Genomic DNA, 24,077 nt, shown 5'->3' on the forward strand with positions numbered 1-24,077 from the left:
CATGGTAACATCAAATAGGGCAGTGCATGAGATCTTCCAGGAAGGGTACAGAGATGGCATCAAAAAAAAGTGTAAGACCAGACTCCAAAGGCTCAAGAGAAGGCTGAGGAGTGGGAGGCCACAAAGGACACTAGACGGAAAGACCTGACCAGTAGGAGGAAAACCAGGAATGTGGGCAGTCAAAAAAGCCAAGGGAAATAAGCTTTTAAAAAGGAAGGGAATGGTTAATAACAACTGCTGCTTTAGAGGTCACATAAAAGAAGCTGAGTTTTTTTTTTTTTTAAGCCATTTGGTTTGACAGCATTCGTGACTTTGATAGGAGTGCCTGTGGTAGAGTGCTAATTAATTGGAGTAGGATTGCAGTGGTAGAGTGGGAGGTGAGGAAATGGGGAAAGTGAAAATAGATCACTTTTTTGAGATACTTGGCTGGGAAGGGGAGGCTCTGGCACTAAAGTAGATCAGCCACCAGGTGTGTGCAAATCAGCACCCAGATGTGGCAGAAGTGGACAAAGATGGCGAAAGCCGAGTGAACTCAGCTGAGTGAGCGCACAGAGTGTCGACCAGGAGGCAGCCAGTGTGTGGCACAGCTGCCCAGATGCTCAGCCTCGATGGCCAGGGTTTGCCCCATCTATTTAGACAGCTGTGGCAGATGGGGGACCTGTGTTTTCCATGACCATACTTAAGAACATGGGCTGTCTTCAGCCAGAAGGAAGAAAGCGGAGTCGGGAGCTTCATAACACCTTCCAAGAGCAAAGCCCCAGTTGTTTCTAGTCATACTTACAGTGATCCAGGTGAGCTTACACAGTGCTCAGTTTCATATTTCAGTACATCAAAATATATTGATGGGTGGAGGTGGAGACAAATGTCTACATGAGAGCACACAGAGTCTGCTGACAGAAACAGGAGAGAAAACAGAGGCCTTGCAGCATGACACGAAGATTTGAATCAGACCTTATGTGGAGCTTACTGACTCTAAGACTGTGTGGCAGCATCATACATTATCAAAAGGCCTTACAGAGTCCCCACTTGTTGAAACTTTTAGAGCAAATGTTGGATAGCAACAATCTATGACAGCTTGAAATATAAGCCTCTCTAGACTCAGGGAAATGAACCAACTGTTTTCTCCAAGTCCCCTCCAACTCTGAAGGTTGCTCTACAGAAATGTAACCCAACTCCTCAATTTCCTTGTTACTTTCCTGCATTTCAAAACCAAAAGGTCCTCAGCAGGGGAAGGTTCATCCATGGTAGCATAGTACCTTTGGAAACTGAGAAGTGATGTGGAGAACATTCTTTCTCTTCCTTGCTTTTGACTTCTGCACTTTTCTGAGGCAAATCTGAACCCTGGGAAGAATTAATCCTCAATAGCCTTCCCTAAACTTCAGTAAATCATGATGTCCTCCCTATAGTAATTCTAACTATTTAGAATTACTACCATTTATTAAGCTAATATTTATTAGCTACCATTTATTAGGAGCTTACTATGTGCCAGGAACTATGCTAAGCATCTTATTCACATTGTTCCATTTTGTTCCATTTTATCTCCACAACCCAACCACCCTTGAGAAGTAGGTATAATCATCTCCAGCTACAGAGGAGAAAACTGGTAGTCAAAATTATGGATTGTGCTATGACCATGGAGTTATGAAGGGATACAGCCAAGATTCAAGCACAAGTTTTCTGACCCCCAGTGTGCATTTTTCCGACTTCTACATTTTTGGTGACAATCAGAGAATGACCAAATATCATTGTAGTTAGTGGGTGACAAATGCTGTTTGGTTGAAGGATATGCTATTTATTCACAGAATGTGTGTTTAGTGGCACTTAGGAAATAGTTTAATAAAAACCTAATCATCTCAAGAAATGAAATTTGCTTTGACAATAAAATCAGCCATTTGTTCAAAATCAATATCCTTTTTTGATTTACTGAAATGTGAAACTGAATTCTCAGTATAACTGAAGCATAACTGCCCTTTGTAAGCACTGCTATAAACAACTAGGCCCTTCACTTCAGAAGATGAGTTGATTATGAAGAGATTGGGCTCTTTATTTCCGTTGCTGCTTTTCAATCATCCTGCTCTGGTAACTCACTTCCATCTCATGCCTGACTAGAATGGAACTGGGAGTTAGACAAAGTCTCTTAGTGTGATAGCAAATTTGAGAGCTAATATTCGATAAAGGAGGAAAGACTATCCATTGGAAGAAAGACAGTCTCTTCAATAAATGGTGCTGGGAAAATTGGACATCCACATGCAGAAGAATGAAACTAGACCACTCTCTTTCACCATACACAAAGATAAACTCAAAATGGATGAAAGATCTAAATGTGAGACAAGATTCCATCAAAATCCTAGAGAAGAACACAGGCAACACCCTTTTTGAGAGCTGACTTACTCCCTAGAGCCCATCTAATGCTCTCCCAAAATTAGCCCAATAGCAGATACACAAGGAACATGGACATTTTGTGTGCATAGACAATGCAGTTGACCCAATGTCCATAAGACATACACTTTCAGGTGTTTGTCTACAGTTTCCAATATATAACCAGTCCTTTCTAAATTTTTTTTAATTTATTTTTTATTGGTGTTCAATTTGCCAACATATAGAATAACACCCAGTGCTCATCCCATCAAGTGCCCCCTCAGTGCCCGTCACCCAGTCACCCCCACCCCACCTCCCTTTCCACCACTCCTTGTTCGTTTCCCAGAGTTAGGAGTCTCTCATGTTCTGTCTCCCTTTCTGATATTTCCCACTCATTTTTTCTCCATTCCCCTTTATTCCCTTTCACTACTTTTTATATTCCCCAAATGAATGAGACCATATAATGTTTTTCTTCTCCGATTGACTAATTTCACTCAGCATAATACCCTCCAGTTCCATCCACGTTGAAGCAAATGGTGGGTATTTGTCGTTTCTAATGGCTGAGTAATATTCCATTGTATACATAAACCACATCTTCTTTATCCATTCATCTTTCGATGGACACCGAGGCTCCTTCCACAGTTTGGCTGTTGTGGACATTGCTGCTAGCAACATCGGGGTGCAGGTGTCCCAACATTTCACTGCATCTGTATCTTTGGGGTGAATCCCCAGCAGTGCAATTGCTGGGTCGTAGGGCAGGTCTATTTTTAACTCTTTCAGGAACCTCCACACAGTTTTCCAGAGTGACTGCACCAGTTCACATTTCCACCAACAGTGCAGGAGGGCTTCCCTTTCTCCACATCCTCTCCAACATTTGTGGTTTCCTGCCTTGTTAATTTTCCCCATTCTCACTGGGGTGAGGAGGTATCTCATTGTGGTTTTGATTTGTATTTCCCTGATGGCCAGTGATGCAGAGCATTTTCTCATGTTCTTGTTGGCCATGTCTATGTCTTCCTCTGTGAGATTTCTATTCATGTCTTTTGCCCATTTCATGATTGGATTCTTTGTTTCTTTGCTGTTGAGTTTAAGAAGATCTTTATAGAACCTGGAAATTAGCCCTTGATCTGATATGTCATTTGCAAATATCTTCTCCCATCCTGTAGGTTGTCTTATAGTTTTGTTGACTGTATCCTTTGCTGTGCAAAAGCTTCTTATCTTGATGAAGTCCCAATAGTTCATTTTTGCTTTTGTTTCTTTTGCCTTCGTGGATGTATCTTGCAAGAAGTTACTGTGGCCGAGTTCAAAAAGGGTGTTGCCTGTGTTCTCCTCTAGGATTTTGATGGAATCTTGTCTCACATTTAGATCTTTCATCCATTTTGAGTTTATCTTTGTGTATGGTGAAAGAGAGTGGTCTAGTTTCATTCTTCTGCATGTGGATGTCCAATTTTCCCAGCACCATTTATTGAAGAGACTGTCTTTCTTCCAGTGGATAGTCTTTCCTGCTTTGTCGAATACTAGTTGACCATAAAGTTCAGGGTCCACTTCTGGGTTCTCTATTCTGTTCCGTTAATCTATGTGTCTGTTTTTGTGCCAGTACCACACTGTCTTGATGACCACAGCTTTGTAGTACAACCTGAAATCTGGCATTGTGATGCCCTCAGCTATGGTTTTCTTTTTCAATATTCCCCTGGCTATTCGGGGTCTTTCCTGATTCCACACAAATCTTAAGATGATTTGTTCCAACTCTCTGAAGAAAGTCCATAGTATTTTGATAGGGATTGCATTAAACGTGTAAATTGCCCTGGGTAACATTGACATTTTCACAATGATAATTCTTCCAATCCATGAGCATGGAATATTTTTCCATCTCTTTGTGTCTTCCTCAGTTTGTTTCCGAAGTGTTCTGTAGTTTTTAGGGTATAGATCCTTTGCCTCTTTGGTTAGGTTTATTCCTAGGTATCTTATGCTTTTGGGTGCAATTGTAAATGGGATTGACTCCTTAATTTCTCTTTCTTCAGTCTCATTGTTAGTGTATAGAAATGCCACTGACTTCTGGGCATTGATTTTGTATCCTGCCACACTGCCGAATTGCTGTATGAGTTCTAGCAATCTTGGGGTGGAGTCTTTTGGGTTTTCTATGTAGAGTATCATGTCATCTGCGAAAAGGGAGAGTTTGACTTCTTCTTTGCCAATTTGAATGCCTTTAATGTCTTTTTGTTGTCTGATTGCTGAGGCTAGAACTTCCAGTACTATGTTGAATAGCAGTGGTGAGAGTGGACATCCCTGTCTTGTTCCTGATCTTAGGGGAAAGGCTCCCAGTGCTTCCCCATTGAGAATGATATTTGCTGTGGGCTTTTTGTAGATGGCTTTGAAGATGCTGAGGAATGTTCCCTCTATCCCTACACTCTGAAGAGTTTTGATCAGGAATGGATGCTATATGGGCAGCCCGGGTGGCTCATCGGTTTAGGGCTTGCCTTCGGCCCAGGGCATGACCCAGAGACCCAGGATCGAGTCCCACATCAGGCTCCCTGCATGGGGCCTGCTTCTGCCTGTGTCTCTGCCTCTCTCTCTCTCTCAAGAATAAATAAATAAATAAATAAATATTTTTTTAAAAAAGGAATGGATGCTGTATTTTGTCAAATGCTTTCTATGCATCTATTGAGAGGATCATATGGTTCTTGTTTTTTCTCTTGCTGATATGATGAATCACATTGATTGTTTTACGAGTGTTAAACCAGCCTTGCATCCCGGAGATAAATCCCACTTGGTCATAGTCATTAAGAAGAATAATCTTCTTAATGTACTGTTGGATCCTATTAGTTAGTATCTTGTTCAGAATTTTTGCATCCATGTTCATCAGGGATATTGGTCTGTAATTCTCCTTTTTGGTGGGGTCTTTGTCTGGTTTTGGAATTAAGGTGATGCTGGCCTCATAGAACGAATTTGGAAGTACTCCATCTCTTTCTATCTTTCCGAACAGCTTTAGTAGAATAGGTATGGTTTCTTCTTTAAATGTTTGATAGAATTCCCCAGGGAAGTCGTCTGGCCCTGGACTTTTGTGTCTTGGGAGGTTTTTGATGTAACCAGTCCTTTCTAAATGTTCACTGGATCTTCTGTATACTTCCCAGCGGTTCCCAAAAGCATCCATTTGTCAAATGGTCCTAACAGGTGGAGGAAAGCATCATCCATGGTTATGAAGGAAAGACAGTAACTGGTTCTTTGAAGGAGGAAACTTTGGCCCCATGCATTTAATCTGTTCAGCCAGTCTACTAGGAATCCTACTCTTTCTCCCAATCATTTGATGCTGGACTTTGCTCCAGCATATTCTAACCATGTAGTAACCAACCTCTCTCCAAATGCCTCTTGTGACAGGAAACTCACTACCTTTTCTAGGCTGCTCATTCGATCTTTCAATGTCTCTGACTAAGTAGAAAGCTCCTCTGGGATACCTTTAACTTCAACTGTTTAGTGTTCCTTTAACTTTCACCATCTAGTCTTACTGCAACTCTTGAGGCTCTGTGTTATTAATCTAATCTGTTTTCTATGGAATAAATGTATTAGTGAACAAAGGACTACTATACTGGGCACTTTCATATATGTTATCTTGCTTATCTTCATGACAGTCAAGTAAGTATTATGTTTGCCTATTTTTAACAAATGTGAAAAACAACATTCAAAGAAGTTGAGTAACTTGGTCGAGCTCACAAAACCAATAAGTGACAGAATTGAAATTTGAACCTGGTCAATCTGATGCCCAAGTCCACATTATTTTCACCAAACTGCTATATCAAACTGCCTCTTATACATGATGGCCTTCTCAATATATGTGAACAACTCTCTCAGGCCTCCTAAGTCACATCCTTGATTCATTGAACTGCCTCTCACTTGGCATGGTTTTGAGTTCTTTTGCCACTCTCCTTACTCTTCTCTGACCATGTTCCCATTTATTTAATATCTCTTTGAAAGTGAGGTTTCCAGAAGTGAATCAAATAATCCAAATGTGCTCTAGCTCAGAGGTAGAATGGGGACCATCACAACCCTCTTTCTGTATTCTCTGTTTCTGTTCATTTTGCCTGGTGGTTTTCAGAAGACTTTTGCCAAAGGACATTTACTTCAAATAAAATAAGTCCCCATTTATAAAACTGATGCAAACAGCAGATTCAAACAAGATGTAATATCCCAGAACCTTCCCTATTCAGGCTCATGCCCACCCAATGGTAGTTCACATGGCGATCCCAAAGGCATTTTTGCAAAATGCTAAGGAAATAAAGCACATGGATTAAGAAGCCACAGCTGAAGTAAAATTGGGTTTTTGGACACTTTTGACCTATGATATGGTTACAGAGGGCTAAAAATTCACATGTCTCTCATCCCCATCTCCTCATTTTGTACTTGTACAGTTGGTTGTTTGCATCATAGTGCAGGATCTTATATTAGTCTGTATTCAATTCCATCTCATTAAGTTCGGTCCATATCTTGGTATTCTTCTGCCATTATCTAATATCTTCATTATCCTTCCCAACCTTGTGTCACCTATGGATCTGATGAATGCCTTCTATGTCATCTCTTTCATGATAATATTGATGGATAGATAGGCCAAGATGAAATTGTGGCACCACTAGACTAGTTATCTGTTAGATTGTGAACACATCTGTTTGAACTAGTACGTATGGGTTGTGATTCATAATGGAGCAGGAAATAAATATATTGGCCTATGACCAGCTTTAAGAAGAAAAGAATCAGAACACAAAACCTCAGAGTGCATCATGTGTAGTGAGGGTGAGTAAGTATTGTTTCATTAAACTTTTATTTCAATTGTATATCCTGGATAATGGTGTAAAATATAATTCCTACTGAGGGTCACAGTCAAAACAAGTTTGAAAGCCACCACCTTCATCTATATTTTCTTCAATTTATCCACAAAGAAACCTTAGCAAGCTGGCAACACTATTTAAAAGGGGATAAGAATCCCTGGACATAATTTGTTTCCAGTCATAGTATCCATAAACCTCACTTTCTCCTCTAAGAACTAAAAAACAGTGACTTAATAACACATTTGAGGGGCTTTTCCTAATGGACATCAGGTTTCCTCCAGGCAATTTGTAAGGCACATCTCCTGATTCTTCTTGAAGTCAGAATTGTGCTTACCCACCTGTAATCTTACAGCCCATCTTCTACTGCCCGCTATTTCTCAACAATCACAAAAAAAAAAAAAAAAAATTGTTCTAAAAACCCATTTACAAGTTCTCTCTAAGAGGTCATTCTTCCTTGCCAGAAAACTTGAACTCAATTTAAAGAAGTTAGGTGCCATGTTACAATCCCTTCACTCATCTGGAATCTAGTAACTTTGAATCGGTGTTCTCTGTGGTCATTCTCCTTAATAGAGAAAACAAAACTTTTCCCTCTCTCGTCCAACAGCAGCATTACATTCTGCCCCGCCCCCCCACACACAAGGCAATAGACCTCTACCTTCCCTGCTTGTCTTCCACATTCTGCATAACTGAAAAAGCCATTTTCTAGTGTCCTTAGACTTTTTTGCAAGCTTCAGATAAACTAACCACAACCGGATAGAAAGGGAAATATAAAGCCTCTTTCTCAAAATCTACATGTCCATTCAACTTTATACAAGTGGATTTAGCATTTTCTGTTGTTTTGGAAAATACATATATAATACATACATATATAATAAGGCATGAAAAATTACAGCAATCAGGGGAGAAAAAAAGGGGGAAAAACAAAAATAGTCGTTTTTGAACAGAAAAGGCACCTTCTTTTCCCTTCTTCAACTCTTGCCTGATGTTTCTCATTGTCTCTTCCTCTCTTCCTTGCCAACCCTTTCATGTCTACAGAATGTCCTCCATCACCCTGAGTGATACAGATGATATTGAAACTCAAGTTCTTCAGGGGTTACCTGCCTTTCTTTGTGCAGTTCCATCACTCTCCCACGTGCATACTGAAAGGGAACAGAATTAGATCTTTCAAATGAAGGCCATTATAAGTAAAATTCCCTGCAGAGACAGACTTCTAAATTTTGTGAAGCTCTGTAGGGAATCAAGAAAATCTGAATTATAATAAGTTTGCTTGAATAAAGGGATCTCCCAGTGGAAAAAAAAAAAGAAAGTTTATTTTAAAAGTTCTTGCCACCAGAGATGAAAATCTCACCACCTCCACCCCCAACCACACTCTCTCAATGCTTCAGTGACTATGGAACCTGTCTCACTGTCAAAGCAGAGAAGAGGTCTGTGACCACATTCCAGATAATTCAGACAGAGGGATACGTGGTAGAATTCTGGGAGGAGTGAGTTGCTGGTAAACAGCAAGACAGAGAAGGTAAAAGCAACTTCTCTGAGATACCTGTAAACACCTCTGCCACGAGCCAGCAATACCACTGGATAGCAGGCACAGCTGGATGAGAGTAAAAGAAAGGTGACAGAAGGGATAAGAGATTAGGAGTGGAGAATGGTTCAAACAGCGGATTAACAAGGCCCAGGGAGTAGTAAAATGAAACCAAAAAAGTTATGTGGTAGCCCTTGTGCCAACCATTTACTTTATTCTGCTTGGTCATTGCTAGTTTGACCAACTGAAGCACCCGCTTCTATAGTGACCACCAGCTAAAGGGTCAGATGCCATTAAAACTCGCACCAAGATAGACGAAATCCGGTGCGTGTGTTCAGCAGAACATTACACAGCCTCAAACAAGGAAATCTTGTCACATACTACAACATAGATGAACCTCAAGGACATTATGCAAAGTGAAAGAAGCCAATCACAAAACGAGAAATATTTCATGATTCCATTCATAGGAAGCATCCAAAGTAGTCAAAATCATTTAAATAAGAAGTCGAAAGGTGATTGCCAAAGGAAGGTGGGGAGAGGGAATTCGTGTTTCACGGGTAGAGTTTCAGTGTTGCCAGATGAAAAAGTTCTAAAGATCTGTTGCAAACAACATGAATACATTTAACACTACTGAACTGTACACTTAAAAATGGTCGCGATGATAAATTTAACCATATGAGGTTTTTCCACAGCAATTATGATAAAAAATTCATAGAGCCCAAACTTCCGATGGATTTTCCCATTTTCTTTCACTGTTCTCACGCCTGGACACCATCAATTGTGCAGCAATCTACCTACTCAGCAATTGGTTGTTGCAGCAGTCCAAACGTAAGCATCCTAAATCAGCAATGTTCTGCTCTACTCATTGAGCCACGTGCGCGCAGTCAATCCCCATCAGTCACAGCCAGTCCCTCCTGCAGATCCGAAGGCTCATACTCCAAATGTAGAAATGACAGTGGGGGAAGTGCTAGTCTCTACAGGGTAAAGAGGGAGCTCAGTCTACATCAACCACGGCAGGAAGGCACTGCTAACGTAGCCACACTCTTCTCAAAGACCTCAATATATCAGTAATTTTAAGTGGGAAAGCATTGAAAATAGAAAGTGATGGCTACTAAAAATGAGCAAACTTCCTAACAGATGTGTTTATAAGCTTGGAACATTTTCTTTTCTTCGGGATTACTGGGGCATATTTTACTAATGTTCTCTAATCACCTATTTCCTTTTGACCAAGGAAGCATGTCTAGTAGAAAAAGCACAGACGATCCTGAGTGTGAGTCCAGATTCTGCCACTTATTAGCAGTGTGTCCTCAGGCACATTCCTAAAGGTCTCGGAGTCTGAGCTTCCTGAACAGTATCAAGTAGGATAAAAACTCACGTTGTCTCCTAAGGCTGTTGTGATAGTGAAACAAGAAAACAAATGTGAAAGAACTTTGGCTTTTGAAAGCCACTTGCCACTGCAAATCGTTGGTGCTGATCAGAACTGAAGAGAGAGGTCATGTGGCCTTACAGGTAACCGTGGCTTTTATGTGTTCATCTGCCACACCAGTTAGCGGGGTGGCATATGGAAAGAAGGTGGCAGAAACCTCAATATAAATAGCAATCAAATTATTCTGTTACAGAGCTTGAGATGGCAGGTGATGTTGTTCAGATTTGATAGCAGCACCAAGAATCATTGAAAAAAAATTTCTTTAAGAGTCCCTATTGGCTCTCCACATTACTCACCTGTAAATGAGTGATCCGTTTGAGTTTATGCCTGAAATTGCATAATGATGCTAAATAAACACTACTTTTCATTGCCATTTCTATATTCCAGAAAAAGAACATCTATTTTTGAATCATTTATTCTGTTCTCCTCTGAAATACGGCAGTATAGAAAAAATAAATCATTTTTGTCTACTTGTTGACCCAAAAGAGGTTTCTCTATAATTTCAGATTCAGCACTACACTTGGAAAACAAACACTAGAATTTTAGAGCTGGTTAATTATTCCTCCTTATGAAGGCTAATTCAATAAATGACCCAATTGTTGATTAAGTGTCCTCGCTTTTTTTCATGTGAAAGCACTCGGAAAAGTATGAGCTGCTTTACAAATATAAAGGATGATGTAAGATGTTAATTGGCATCTTCAGGAAATATTTTCTGTTGATTCATCATGCACTTGCTAAAATGGGAGGACACAAGAACAAAATAAGTCTGCAAGGTGGTTATTCTGATTTTGTAATATCTGTGGTTATCAGTCTCTAATTTAAATGCATTCCTGGATAATGTTATTTATTGCTCGTTCAGTTCAAAACTACTCTCCTCGCCCTGTGAAATGCAGGAGAATACTTTCTGGAATTGGAAGGGAGAGCCAAACTTTTCTCTAAGCCTTTCACGGAGAGTGCAGGAGACAAATTCAGGCCTCTAGGGTAGACTCTCCTTCATAGTTATACCAATATAAAAAGTCAGTAAAGCGTAGTGGTTGGGAACACAGACTACCTGGGTTTGGATCCTAGATCCACCACTTGCTAGATGTGTGCCCCCAGGAAAAATTCTTTATCTGTAAATGGCAATGATGATGTTATATTCCTCTATAGGGAAGTTGTGAGGATTAAATGAGAGAAAATGTATATAAATCACTTAGCAAAGTACCTGGTTCATAATGCTCAGTAAACGAGTAGCAGTAGTATTTGACCCTCCATCCACATAACAGAGAATTGAACTGCTCATTTACAAAACCAAGACCAAAAGGACCAAGAATTTTGGAACTGCTATAGAAATCGTTGCAATCTTTCCTTCTGTCCCTTGTACATAAGTGTGCCTTCTGCAAAAGAGGCGTGCACATACCTATAGATGAGTTTGATGGGTTGTAACCAAGCATGTGCTCCAGACACTGGTCTTAGCCTGCTGTAACCTTCACAGAACGCTTCATCTGCCTAATGCTGATGTGGCACAAATCTAGATCACCTACAGGATGCTCACTGTAGTCATTGAGTGGTGCCCCAAATCCTTCATTTTCTTTCAACTTCCAAAAAGTGTCATGCTGACTATGGAGCTAAGGCTGGAATGTAGTGTGAGTTTCATATGTCTATGATTTTGATGTGTATAGATTTTAGATCATCTTCCATCTCTTTGAAATCAAAAGGTAAAAGAGCAGCTCATTCTGTATAGTGGCCTGCAGCCATCCTAGGTAGGTCAACTTCACAAAAAAATAAATATGAGAGTAGATAAGTAAGGAGACAGAGTTTATCTAGGTCAATATGGAGAATATGACTCTCCCAAGACAAAACAAGAGGCTCCCAGCTACATGGGAAATCAAAAGGAAAGAAGTTATAAGGCTGACATATTCATTAAAAAATGCAGTATATCCTAGGATTTTGAAGCAAGTCTAGCATATGAGTGGCTATGTCTATCCTGTGTCCCTTCTGTTTTATGAAGATATTCAGGTTCCAAGCATGTCAACCAGTTTTGAAAGATTCTAATATGTAAAAACCCAAATTTAACAAAATAATAAACTGGGGAAACCATTGCAATAAGATGGTACACAGAGTTCCTTTAAATATCATTTCCCTTCTCCAAATTCATTTATATACTCTTTTTTTAACTGCATTTTTCAGGCCTGCACCTCTAAGGAAAAATCACAATCAGAGAATAATAACCTATTATCAGAGATATTTGCATTGCTCCCTCCAAAGCGACAGCTCGGGTTGTTTATATAAGAAGTGGAGAACAGCAGGCCAACATCTTCAACTCCAGCATATCCAAATTCTGCTGAAATGTCTGCACACAAGCAAATAGCCAGAGTTGTCAGGGGCCTTAAAATAAAAGTCAAGTACCGTGCTCAATGCTATATCGAAAACATAATTTATCACATAAATAAAACTCCCTCAGCAGTGTCCTCTTTCCACACAAAGGACAATGGCACGTTAGCTCTTATTAAAACTATTAAGCACCAGAGGAAAAGCATCTTCAAAGTTCAGGGAGAGTCACAAGATGCAAAGCTTGCAAACTACTTTTGAACCACTCTGTCTTCCACACATTTTGCTCGGCAGGCGCCATGACCTGAAATAAACCTGAAACTCTCTAAGATACGGAAATATCTGGTTGGTAAATTCAGTGGTTAGCATCTAGGGCTGATACAGCCAACATCCTGGGCTAAGTCCTAACATAAGCCAGTTGGCCTAACTGTATTTCAGACCATACCTTTGAACACAGCTGCACTCTCTATTAACTACGGGAAGGGAGAGTATATGAATCATTGCCAACCCATCTTTGTTAAATGGAAACACAATTCAGAGAAAGTTCTGTTGGCTGTCATCAGGAGTGTCATCTTTCCACGCAAAGGTTAGTATATTCAGGAAAGTGAGCACAGGAACATATAAAACATTTACCAAGAGGCCACACCTGTTGAGAGGTGTTTACCTTGAGCTACATAAGAGAATCGATTCTGAAGGAGCGATCCCAATGTCTGACAGGGAGACAAGCAAGAGGGAATATAAAAGATATTTAGTAATAAATGTATTTTTACTTATAAGCAAGTGTTATTATTTATAAGTAAACTCTGAGCACATAGGGAATGCTGTCATGGGCCAACCTTCTAGACCATTTAGTGCAGAATTCTGTCTCCCAAAGAAGGCATGTGGGAGAGTGGCATGATCCATCGTGAAAACTTCCTCAGAAATCACAAGAGTGAAAAGTTTCTAGAGAATAATGACATCAATATGGCAGTTCCAGACAGCCAGAGAAGCTCTGGATAAAGCCGGTCACAACTCCCTAGAGTCCAGGCGCAGTGGATTTATGTCACATGCGTGTTTTCTGGACATGGCAGCTTCGCCGGCCAGCAGGTAATGCAGAAGATGCTGGGGACTAATAACTCCTCTGGTTCTCTGCCAGTTCTTGTTCGCCTTTACCAGTTTTCTTTTTTTTTTTTTTAATTTTTATTTATTTATGATAGTTACAGAGAGAGAGAGAGAGGCAGAGACACAGGCAGAGGGAGAAGCAGGCTCCATGCACCGGGAGCCCAATGTAGGATTCGATCCTGGGTCTCCAGGATCGTGCCCTAGGCCAAAGGCAGGCGCCAAACCGCTGCGCCACCCAGGGATCCCCTTTACCAGTTTTCGATCACCACCGGCTCACGAGGGGTGTTGCTCTTCCTCTGTCCTTGTAAGAGGCTTGGCGCTGTCTCAAACTCCAGCGGGGCGGGGGGGGGGGGGGGACCAGAAATCACAGTAGTGTTTTTAACAGAGAGAATTTAATCTCGGGAATGGGCTGCCCGGGTTTTAGAGGATTGGAAGAAGAGGTTGAAATAACACCTGCGGGAACCGGACCTGGAAAGCTGGAGAATTCCATCCACGGAGGTGGCACCCACCCCTGCAGCTGCCTCTGGTGCCTCGGAGGTGGCAGGACGGGCCTGATGCTGGGAGCATAGTCGGGAGCTGGAAAGCGGAGAGCCCCGGCGGGAGCAGAAGGCGAGCAGCAGGGAACGAGGCCCCCGCCCCCGCCAGCCTTCCAGAATCGCTTGGTTTCCCATTTTGTCAAGACCTATCAGAAATGCAGCTGGCAAAAGAGAAAGGCGGTTAGCAGAGTCCCCACCCCAGCCCCACGAAGCAAAGTGCGAAGGGGTGAGCTTGGAGCAGCGAGGCGGTGGCTTAGGAACGAGTCCGCCGTGCAATGGGGTGTTTGATTTCCACGTCCTTGTTGCCGGAGCCACTCGGCTGTGCTTACGGTTTGGATGAAACGTTAATTGGAGTGGACTGTTTGCCACAGAGGATTTCAGCATTCGTGAATCCGTAAAGAAGGTGTTATTGGGAAACCTCAACCGGAGCCGCACGGCGTGTTTTCGAGAGTGATTCTGACTCCCCTCTTGTTGAAGCTCGGGTACTCAATATTCATCACCATTTTTTGCTTTTGTTCAGGCTCAAGTCTGCAGCCTGCTTGCTTCCTTAAATGATTCTGTACACATGGTAAGTGGTCAGGTGGCCAGTCTCCAGAGTTCTGGAAGCATGAAGCCTGAGCTGGGCCATCTGTTGAGTGCGTGCTGTTTTGTATCACACACAGGGAAGTGGTGGGCAAAACCCAGAAGCACACTGGAGGCCTAATGAAAATAGGACCAGTTAAATCTTTCCTCTAAATGTTCATTAGGCCATCTGCTCTTATTAGTATCCTTATCATTTGGAAACATTACAGAGTTAAGATAAGAGAGACAATTTGTGTAAAGCTGGTCTAACTTGAAATGAACTTTTGAGCCGAGCCATCATGAGTTGTGATGTTTTCTCCTGCCATTCAGAACCCTGCCCACTTATGTCTCAACATCTCCATGGTGCAATTTTTTAATAGTTCCTTCCTGAATATTATACCAGAAAGGAGGCTTAGTGATAGCTACAGAAATGAAAACATAATCTTGGAGTGGCTGATCAATGAAATCAGACCATTTCATAAAAGCTGTGCAGTCATACTTCTGGCCTGTAAATTGCTTTAGATGCCAAAGGGAATTGGAAGCTTGGTCTGTTCTGTCGAGCCAATACTATAATATTAACAACCTGCAACAGACAAGTTTCTGCAACTTCTCAGTGGGAAGAAACTGCAGAATGACTCCAGGAGCTTCTTCTAAGACCTTGGCTCCTTTACAGGCAAAGCCTTGGCTCTCAGGAGCACAGGAGCCCCGCTTCCCCCTGCTGAAGACCGACAGTGGTCCTCTCCTTCCCGAATTCACTCAGAATGTATGGCCTTATCACCTGTCCTCAAATTTTTTTTTTAAGGATACCCTGGTCTGTTCTCTAGTTGTCTTGCCTTCTGTGTGCATGTCTCCCACAGTGCTGGATACACAGGAGATACGTCCTGAATACATGTAAAATAAGGAAACAGAGACTCGAAAGGAAAAAAAAAACAAACAGTAAAGCTTTCATGTTCCTCTCCCCACCCAGGGAAGTGGTGAAAGGGTTAAGTTTTTTGACTCTAATGATGAAACCCAAGATACAGACAGACACAAACAGTCAATCGGCAAGTAGCGTCATGTACAATATGTTCTTCTTACAATAACAATCAAATTTACAAACAAATTAGCTGTGGAGTCTGAAGGACATTTTGTAGTTCTCACACTGGGCCTTCATCTCCTGCTGATAGATGACTTTGACTGGAAATTGAAACCTGGAAGTGGTTAAACATTCTGTGTATTCACAAGTGCCATTTCCAAAATTGAGGCTTCAGAGAGGAGATGCAAGAAAGGGTCGACGGAAACCCAGAGCAATTATGCCTGTTATTAAGATGAGGTAGTGGCAATTACACAGCAGACTCAGAGAGAGTGTGTACGTGCTGATTGCTTGGAGGGAGCCTGCAAGAACAAACTTTTATAGCACCCATCAGGCCTTGGGCCTCTAGAGGCCATACAGATTTTCAGCCACTCTGTCAGTGTGCTTTTGGACAGAGCTTATGGCCCCAGGAACCATCTTGGAAGGGATACATGCTTGTTTTCTTGATGAGCTTGAATGAAACTCTTATATAACAGAATGGCTTCATTCGCTGTTTCTTTCCTCTAGGATAACCATTTTCAAGCTTCTTGGTGTCAGGACCCCTTTGCACTCCTAAAAATTATCAGGAACCTCAAAGAACTTTTCTGTCTGTGGGCTTTATCTATAAATATTTCAGTCAACCACTGAGTCACCCAGAGACCCCCCCGATCTTTTTTTAACACAAAGATATGCTAGCCTCTAAACAACCACACTGTACACTCATGAGAAAGTATAAAAAGGGGGATCCCTGGGTGGCTTAGCGGTTTAGCGCCTGCCTTTGGCCCAGGATGTGGTCCTGGAGTCCCAGGATCGAGTCTCACGTCAGGGTCCCTGCATGGAGCCTGCTTCTCCCTCTGCTTGTGTCTCTGCCTCTCTCCCTCTCTGTGTCTCTCATGAATAAATAAATAAAATCTTTTAAGAAAAGAAAAGAAAGTATAAAAGGCGAATAATATTATTAAAAAAAATAGTTTGACCTCACACACCTCCTTGAAAGAGTCCCAGGGATCCCCAAAGTGCACGAACCAAAAGGGGAATACCATATGTTCCTCAATCCTAAGATACCATGGGTCATAAGACATAGCATCAGTTTGACAACTTTGGATGGTAGGGGAGAAATGCTCCATTAAATATATGCAATGATTTTTTTAAAGATTTTATTTATTCATGAGAGACACAGAGAGGCAGAGACCCAGGCAGAGGGATAAGTAGGCTCCCTGTAGGGAGCCCGATATGGGACTCGATCCCAGGACCCTGGGATCACAACCTGAGCCGAAGGCAGACACTCAATCACTGAGCCACCCAGGTGCCCCTGTATGCAATGATTAGTAAGACACATTCTCACTCCGGAGAAGTTAAAATATGAAAGAAATAGCAAATACACTTCTTAAGATTGAGGAAATATGGCAATTCCCACTAACCTCAGTGGATCTCTGGAAACCCAGATTTACTGACTCACACATGTTGATGAAAAATAGTTTTTCTTACAGCCTATTTGTATTTCATAATATTTAAATGCTTTCATGAACTGAAAATGTTACAATCAATGAGACACTAATGTTTTCATTCAACAAACAAATTTGCCAACTGTAATACCAGATAGTAGGAATACAAAAATGAAAGAGACCTCATCCCTGCCCTTGAGGACTCACAGACCTAGTACAAGACATAGGAAGGCAAACATATATTTATAGTATAAAAAAGACACATTAGATCTGAATGAGTCATGAAGCTGGAAGCAGCTTGAAGTACCCAAAGATGGGGCACTGGGTATTCAAGAATGCTTGAGGTTAATCACTAAGTTTAAGTTATTGGTCATCCTCTTCACAAAGGGCTGCCCTAGTGGACTTTGCCATATGTGTCAGTCACTTTCAGACATTATTTCAATTTAATTTAATTTTGCAAACACTGGTGATCTATCCAGAGACATAGAACTAGAAATTTGTTAGAACAGTTTAACCGTAATGGTATAGTCAGTAACACTGGTCAGGAACAAAACCTAACAGAACATTTTCGTCCTTGCGATTAGATTAAGCTGAGAGAAACAGAAACCCAACCCCCCAACATAACGGTGACATAAGCACTACTAGCAGCCAGACTAGATGTATAGTGCAGGACTACGGTGGCAGCTCCATGAGATCATCTGGGACCCAGGCGTCTGCCATCCCAACACATAGCTTCTGTTTTCATGGACACCTCATGGTCCAAGACATCTGCTAAAATTCTCAACCAATATATTCATATTGCAGAACAGAAGGAAGGGCAAAGAGGCTCCTTCCAGTTGGGTCAGCTCTCCTCATGCAGCCATTGAAAGCATCAATTTAAAAGTTTGGATTCTTCAAAAAAAAACGGGGGGTTGCCTAGGTGGCTCAGTGAGTTAAGCATCTGACTTTTGATTTCAGCTCAGGCCATGATCTCAGAGTTGTGAGATCGAGGCCCCTGTCTGGCTCCACACTGGGCTTGGAGCCTGCTGAAGATTCTCTCTTTCCCTCTCCCTCTGCCCCTCCTCTGCTTCTCTCTCTCTCTCTCTCTCTCTCTCAAAAAAAATAATAATAATAAAAATAAATGAATACAAATGTGGATACTTCCATACTTCTCTAACATCTTATTGCCTTGAACTATATCACATAGCTACAGAGAATTGCAAATAAGACTGGAACATCTTCTGTTGTAGATAACAATGTGTCCAGATTAAAAAAATAAATAAAATAGGAGGCGGTGCCTGAGTAGCTCAGTCGGTTAAGCATCTGCCTTTGGCTCAGGTCATGATCCCAGGGTCCTGGGACTCAGCCCCACATCTGGCTCCCTGCTCAGTGGGGAGCCTGCTTCTCCCTCTCCCGTTCCCTCTGCTTGTGTTTTCTCTCTCTCTCTCTCTCAATCCCTGTCGAATAAATAAATAAATAATCTTCCTTTAAAAATTGGGGATTTACTACTAAGGAAGAAAGAGTAAATGGATGATCGAGTAGGCCTAGAACTAGTAGTCTCTGCCACAGGCATCTTAGTAACCATAAATTTAACATTTTGTTTTGACCCTGATACTGTCTAAGCTGCTTCAAATTTATAAAAGCCATCTAGAGAAAGTTTGGTTTTCTGCAGTAGAAAAGCAAAATGACACCTCTCAGAATGATGGCCCCTATTGATCTTGCTTTTAAAAAGTAGAAATTATTAGCACATGAAATACACCAGGAGTGCCTTGAAGCTTTTTGCTGTTTGTTTTTTGCTTTGCTTTGTTCCCCTACTACCAAAATGTTTTAAGAACATTGGACTAGCTGTAATTTTAATCTGTAGGTTCTGCAGCACAATGATTCTAAAGATCAGTCCCACTGTAACTCTTGATTAGAATGATCCTGACTATTCATCTGCAGTGAATAATGTGACTTAAATGCCCGTTTTTCTGATTCAGCTATGAAGACAGACTGTGCTGATGCATTTGACCAAAGGTTGAGAGGTTCCTCAAACTCTCCAGCTGCTATTCAGAGAAACACAAGAGTGTGGATCTGAGAAAATGGGAAATAATTTGCCGGTTGACAAGTCCATGTAATCCTGGTGTATTTCATCTTCTAATAATTTCCACTTTTTAAAAGGAAGATCAATAAGAGCCGTCACTCTCAAAGGTGTCATCCTGCTTTCCAACTGCAGAAAAGCAAACTTTGTCCAGACGGCTTTTTCCCTCTTTTATAAATTTGAAGAAGCTCAGACAGTATCAGTGTCAAGAAATGAGAAGGCCATTTGAAAACTGACAAAAAGTGATGCTAACAATCTGGAGTTGTCAGCTTTTAGAAGCATGGGGAAACCTAACGTGGAGTTGGCAGGACACCTGGCACAGAGCACTCAGTCCCGTCACTGGATCTTCCCCAGGGCTGGCATACTACGGAACAGATAATCATACATTTCCTGGAAATTCCTACTGAAGAGGCCTCAGAGATCACAATCAAACAGTCGTTTTTCAAATGAGCCATAAGGCTGAAAATGTAAAGAACGGAGATTAGAAGTGTCATGTTTGGGATGGGAAGACAGGGCCTTTTGGGAAACCACTGGTTTCTGCAGCATAAACTTCAGGAAAAGAAGTTATTAGCACTTGGTGGCAATTGTAAAGCATAGTAGCAGGCATGCTATATGTTTTTGAGGCTTTTTCATGACAGTTGATTTCTTGAAATGGATAGAATGAAACAGAAATAGTCTACCACTCTGTGTCACCGGCAACCGCTTGTGGATGCTGGAAAACGAAGGAAATGAAGTCAGCACAAGACTGTAAGCCCTGTGGAGGCAGGACCCAGTCTGTCTTGGTTAGACTGGCTCCCTAGTGCCTAGCATAGTGCCTAAAAATGGGATAAATAGATATTTATTGGCAGAAGACAGGAAAATAATTAAAGTAGCATGTTCTGCCCTTGGAATTGTACCAAGAATCCTGTTACAAGTAACAGCGGGGAATCCAAGTAATAAGCTAAAATATTAGCTGTGAAATTGGCTGACAGATGTATGTGAAATAATATACCCCCATATAAGCCACATTTCTTGGAGGACACATAGCTTAGAAGGATTCCTAAGGAATGGAATAAATGAACAGAGGGAAAATGGCCAATGGCATAGAAGCAGGAGGAACTTTGAAAGACCATGACTACTATATAATTGCACTCCAAAGTTCATGAGATAACAAAGAATCAGGACACTGCAATAGTCAGACAGGGATCAGAAGACATACAAGCATGTTCCATAATAAAAAATAAGTAACAACCCTTTATAGAGCTTTTTCTATGTACCAGGCACTATGCTAAGTGCTTTATGTGGATTTTTTTCAATTCCTATAATAAATGTTTGAGAGAAAATATTGTTTCCATACTCAATTTCTAGACGAGGAAACCAAGGCTCAGACAGGTTAACTGACTTGCGCCAACATCACAGAGCTAGCAAATAAGAGACAAAATTTAACCCAGGAAGTCTTAACTCCAGAGCCTGAGCTCTTAACCCCTTCGTTCTTCTACATCTGAACCTTTTCTTATGGAGAGAGTACGTAGCTTTCATCAGATTCTCAAAGGGCTTTAAAAAAAAAAAAAAAGGTATGAGAAGCAGTGTTCCAGACTCTGAGCACCATGAAGGCAAGCACTAGACTTGTCTAGATCAGCCCTCAGATAGTTGTCAGCTGGTTGGCTGGATGGCTATATTGGTATGTGAATGTCTGTGACTAGCTGGCCTCCCAGTTGGCTCTCCTGCATTCGTCTGGTCTCCCCCTAGCCTGCCCCCAAACTTCAGCCTAGGTGATGTTTCTAAAATACTAATCTGACCATGTCATCCCCCCAGCTGTGAGTATGTTCATAGACTCCTCAACCAGAGTTTAAGTCCTCAATCCTTAGCACACACAGCCCTCCATGATTTAGTCCAGTGGTTCCCCACAATGGACAGTTTTGGCCCTCAGGGCACATTCGGCTAGGACATTTTGAGTTGTCACAGTTCACAGGGAGGTGCTACTGACATCTTGTGACTCAAAGCCAGAGACACTGCTAAATAGCTCATGGTGTACAGGACAGCCCCCACAAAAAAGAATGATCTGGCCCAGATGACAATCATGCCTCAATGCAGAAACTTATACCTAGCCCCTGGCAAACATTTAAATTTCCTTTACCAGCACTATATGCCTTGCTTTGACTTTATGCTCTAGGAACACAGACCCATGTTATTTCCCCCCATCCCATGTGGTTTCATCTTCCTATTTTCATTTGCTCTTTTCCCTCTGCTGAAATCACTCCTCCCACTTGACTTCATCTCAGTGCCTTAGCTTCATCCTTCAAGATGAAGCTGATGTTTACCTTCTGGAAGTTATTGCCCCCAAACTCCCTCTCCGTGTTCCTATGTCAGTCTGGACATAACGTCTGTCATAGCACTTTAGCCACATTATATTGAAATGAGCTGCTTCTGGATCTGCCGTCCCCCACTTGACTGTGAGCTAATCAAGGGCAGAGACCTATTTTCTTTTCCTTGATAATAGTGTGTGATACATTTTCCTTGATAATAGTGTGTGATACAGAGTAGGCACCCACAATGCACTGAACCAAAAGATGACAAGTGACAGAGACAACGAGGAATCACTCAAGTTCTAATAAGCTTTGACCTTCTCAGTTCTCAAAGAGAACAACCCTTAGAAGGATTCAAATGAGGTAAAGGGGATGCCAGAATTGGTGAGGAGAACATGAAGAAATGCATCCACTCTTCCAGCAGAAGAATCAAATGGCACTGGGGCTATGAGCACATATCTAAAAATGGGGATGTCAATCGTTTCTTTCTCGAGTGATTGCTCTAAGTATATAAAGTCATAATCCATGCAAAGAGCCTGACACATAGGAAGCACTCAATAAACAGTAGTTACTTTTATTAAAGGCTCAGATGAGCGAGCCTGTAATATTATAGATGTTATTGATTAGAATCAGTTCAAAGGAAGGGGAAGCACTTATTTATACTAGAAGTCAATTTAAAGAAAAATATTAAGTCAATGGTAGTGCACGTGGTGGACGGGCAGGGCAAAATTCATAAGGATGTTATGTGGACAAGTAGTATCACTGTCTCAATCCACGCAGTAACTCTAACAGAGAGACTATTGCTAGCCTCTCTTCCTTGATGCAGCTGAGGAAACCAGACACTCATAGAGGATACCTCATTTGCCTAGGGTGACTCACAGTACAGGAAGGAATTGGCCTTCAAACTGTTAGAAAGAGCCCAAGTATCCAATGTATGGTCTGCATCTACAGTGTGGGGTTAAGTTTTGACTGAGGAAATTCTAGCTTAAGTCAAACTGAGAGCTCATATTTAAATACTGCTTTTACACACGGATTTTCCCCCATAGGACTCTGCTGCTTTATATACTGTTACTTTCAGTCAAAATTAGCTGGATCTTTAAACCAACCATGGAACTGGCTGACCTGAGAGTCAAGTCCCTTCAAGGCAGATTTTCAATTAGCAGAGGAAGACATAGTGCTGTCAAGGCTTGACATCCAGACCAAGCTCTCCTTCTTGCTCAGGGTTATTTCTCAGGGAATGTTGTTGGGAGAGGGGCACATTCCCCGAGCTGGCAGCTACACCAATGACCTTTAATACTGGTTTAGCATAAATATATTTTGACATTTCAAACAAATTAATGTATTTTTACAAGGTGGGGCAACCACCACAAATTAGGCCAAATGGTTTGCCTGTAGGCCAGGTCACCAGGCAGAGATTCCAGAGCTTCCCTGCTCCTCCTACATCTCTTTCTGATCCCACCTCCAAAAGAAATGTTTATTTCTCCCCAGAAACCACTTGGGCAAATGCCAGCAACCCTCAGGGATTAACCTTAGCCCTATCTTGGTAACATACAATCCTAGGGTCTCACTGCAACCAACAGATGCTAATTCTAACTGCCAGAATCAGCTCAAGGACTCGGTTCCATATGTTATGTTGTGTGTTATGGAAATGCTTTGGTAGTAAATATAGTGTTTCTATTGTGTGGGTATAAAGCACCAGTTCCTTGAAAAATTACCTGGAAATGGGAGTATTTAACGTGAGGAGGATATAAAAGGAACTGACAACCTAAGAGAGGTGAAAAGGTCCAGGTTCTGAAAAGGCAGACCTTGGACTACTAAGTAGCCACACATCTTTCATTTGAGCAGATTTCATAGACAAGCTGCCCAGCCAAATCAAATGGGAATTAAAGGGATTCTGTGTAGCTAGTATAGAAAGTGTTTCAGAAGCACAAAGGCCACTTTAGTCACAGGAAACTGCCAGAGGGTGACTTATTTGATGGAAAAGAAAACAAACAGACACAATAGCTGGTGTATTTTTGAGGCAATATTAAATCTAATAAACATGACACCAATAGTATTGACTTAAGTCGGGTTGGGGGAGTTGGAGAATTTAACAGCTTATCTTCCAACCACCAGCCTTTATCTCAGAGGCAGCTTTGACAGCAGAAAACAGAGTCCAAAACATGTCCTTCTCTGACTCCTGCCAGGTGTGTGCTGTCCCTGGCCTCTGCCCTGGCCTCAGCTCTCAGAGTGGAGATAATTAGAACGTCATTTCTGCCAGCTTTGTTTTTTCTGGGTCACTGACTTCAGACTTGATCAAAATAGGAGTGCTGTACTGAAATAAATTCATTTCCTCTTCCTCAGCCAGCCCCAAGTTATTTCCTGGGGGACTGTGCTCCATAGGACCAGTGCACGCAGCCAGCTGCTGTATAGGAGCGATAGAGTGTGTGGAGGTCCAAAGCGAGGAGTTGGCCCCCTCCGCAGCAGCAGGCCCGCACTCTCCCTCTCGGTGGCAGGGCCCTGACAGGCACAGGCCTCAGACAGACGTGCTGAGGAACACATCACAGCAAACTGCTCGGGGAGCTGTTAAAGCTGGTGTTTAATGTTTATCCAATGGCCTCAGTCTGAAAGGC

At 41.7% G+C, this 24,077-nt stretch overlaps 1 protein-coding gene across 3 annotated transcripts in view; it reads left to right on the top strand.

Moving 5' to 3' along the window:
* The window catches only part of TENM1 (teneurin transmembrane protein 1), a 795,125-nt gene that overhangs the window by 723,286 nt on the left and 47,762 nt on the right, over positions 1-24,077 (top strand). The window lies entirely within an intron of this gene.

Source organism: Canis lupus, chromosome X (assembly GCF_048164855.1).
Source record: "Canis lupus baileyi chromosome X, mCanLup2.hap1, whole genome shotgun sequence".
In the NCBI taxonomy this organism is placed as follows: domain Eukaryota; kingdom Metazoa; phylum Chordata; class Mammalia; order Carnivora; family Canidae; genus Canis; species Canis lupus.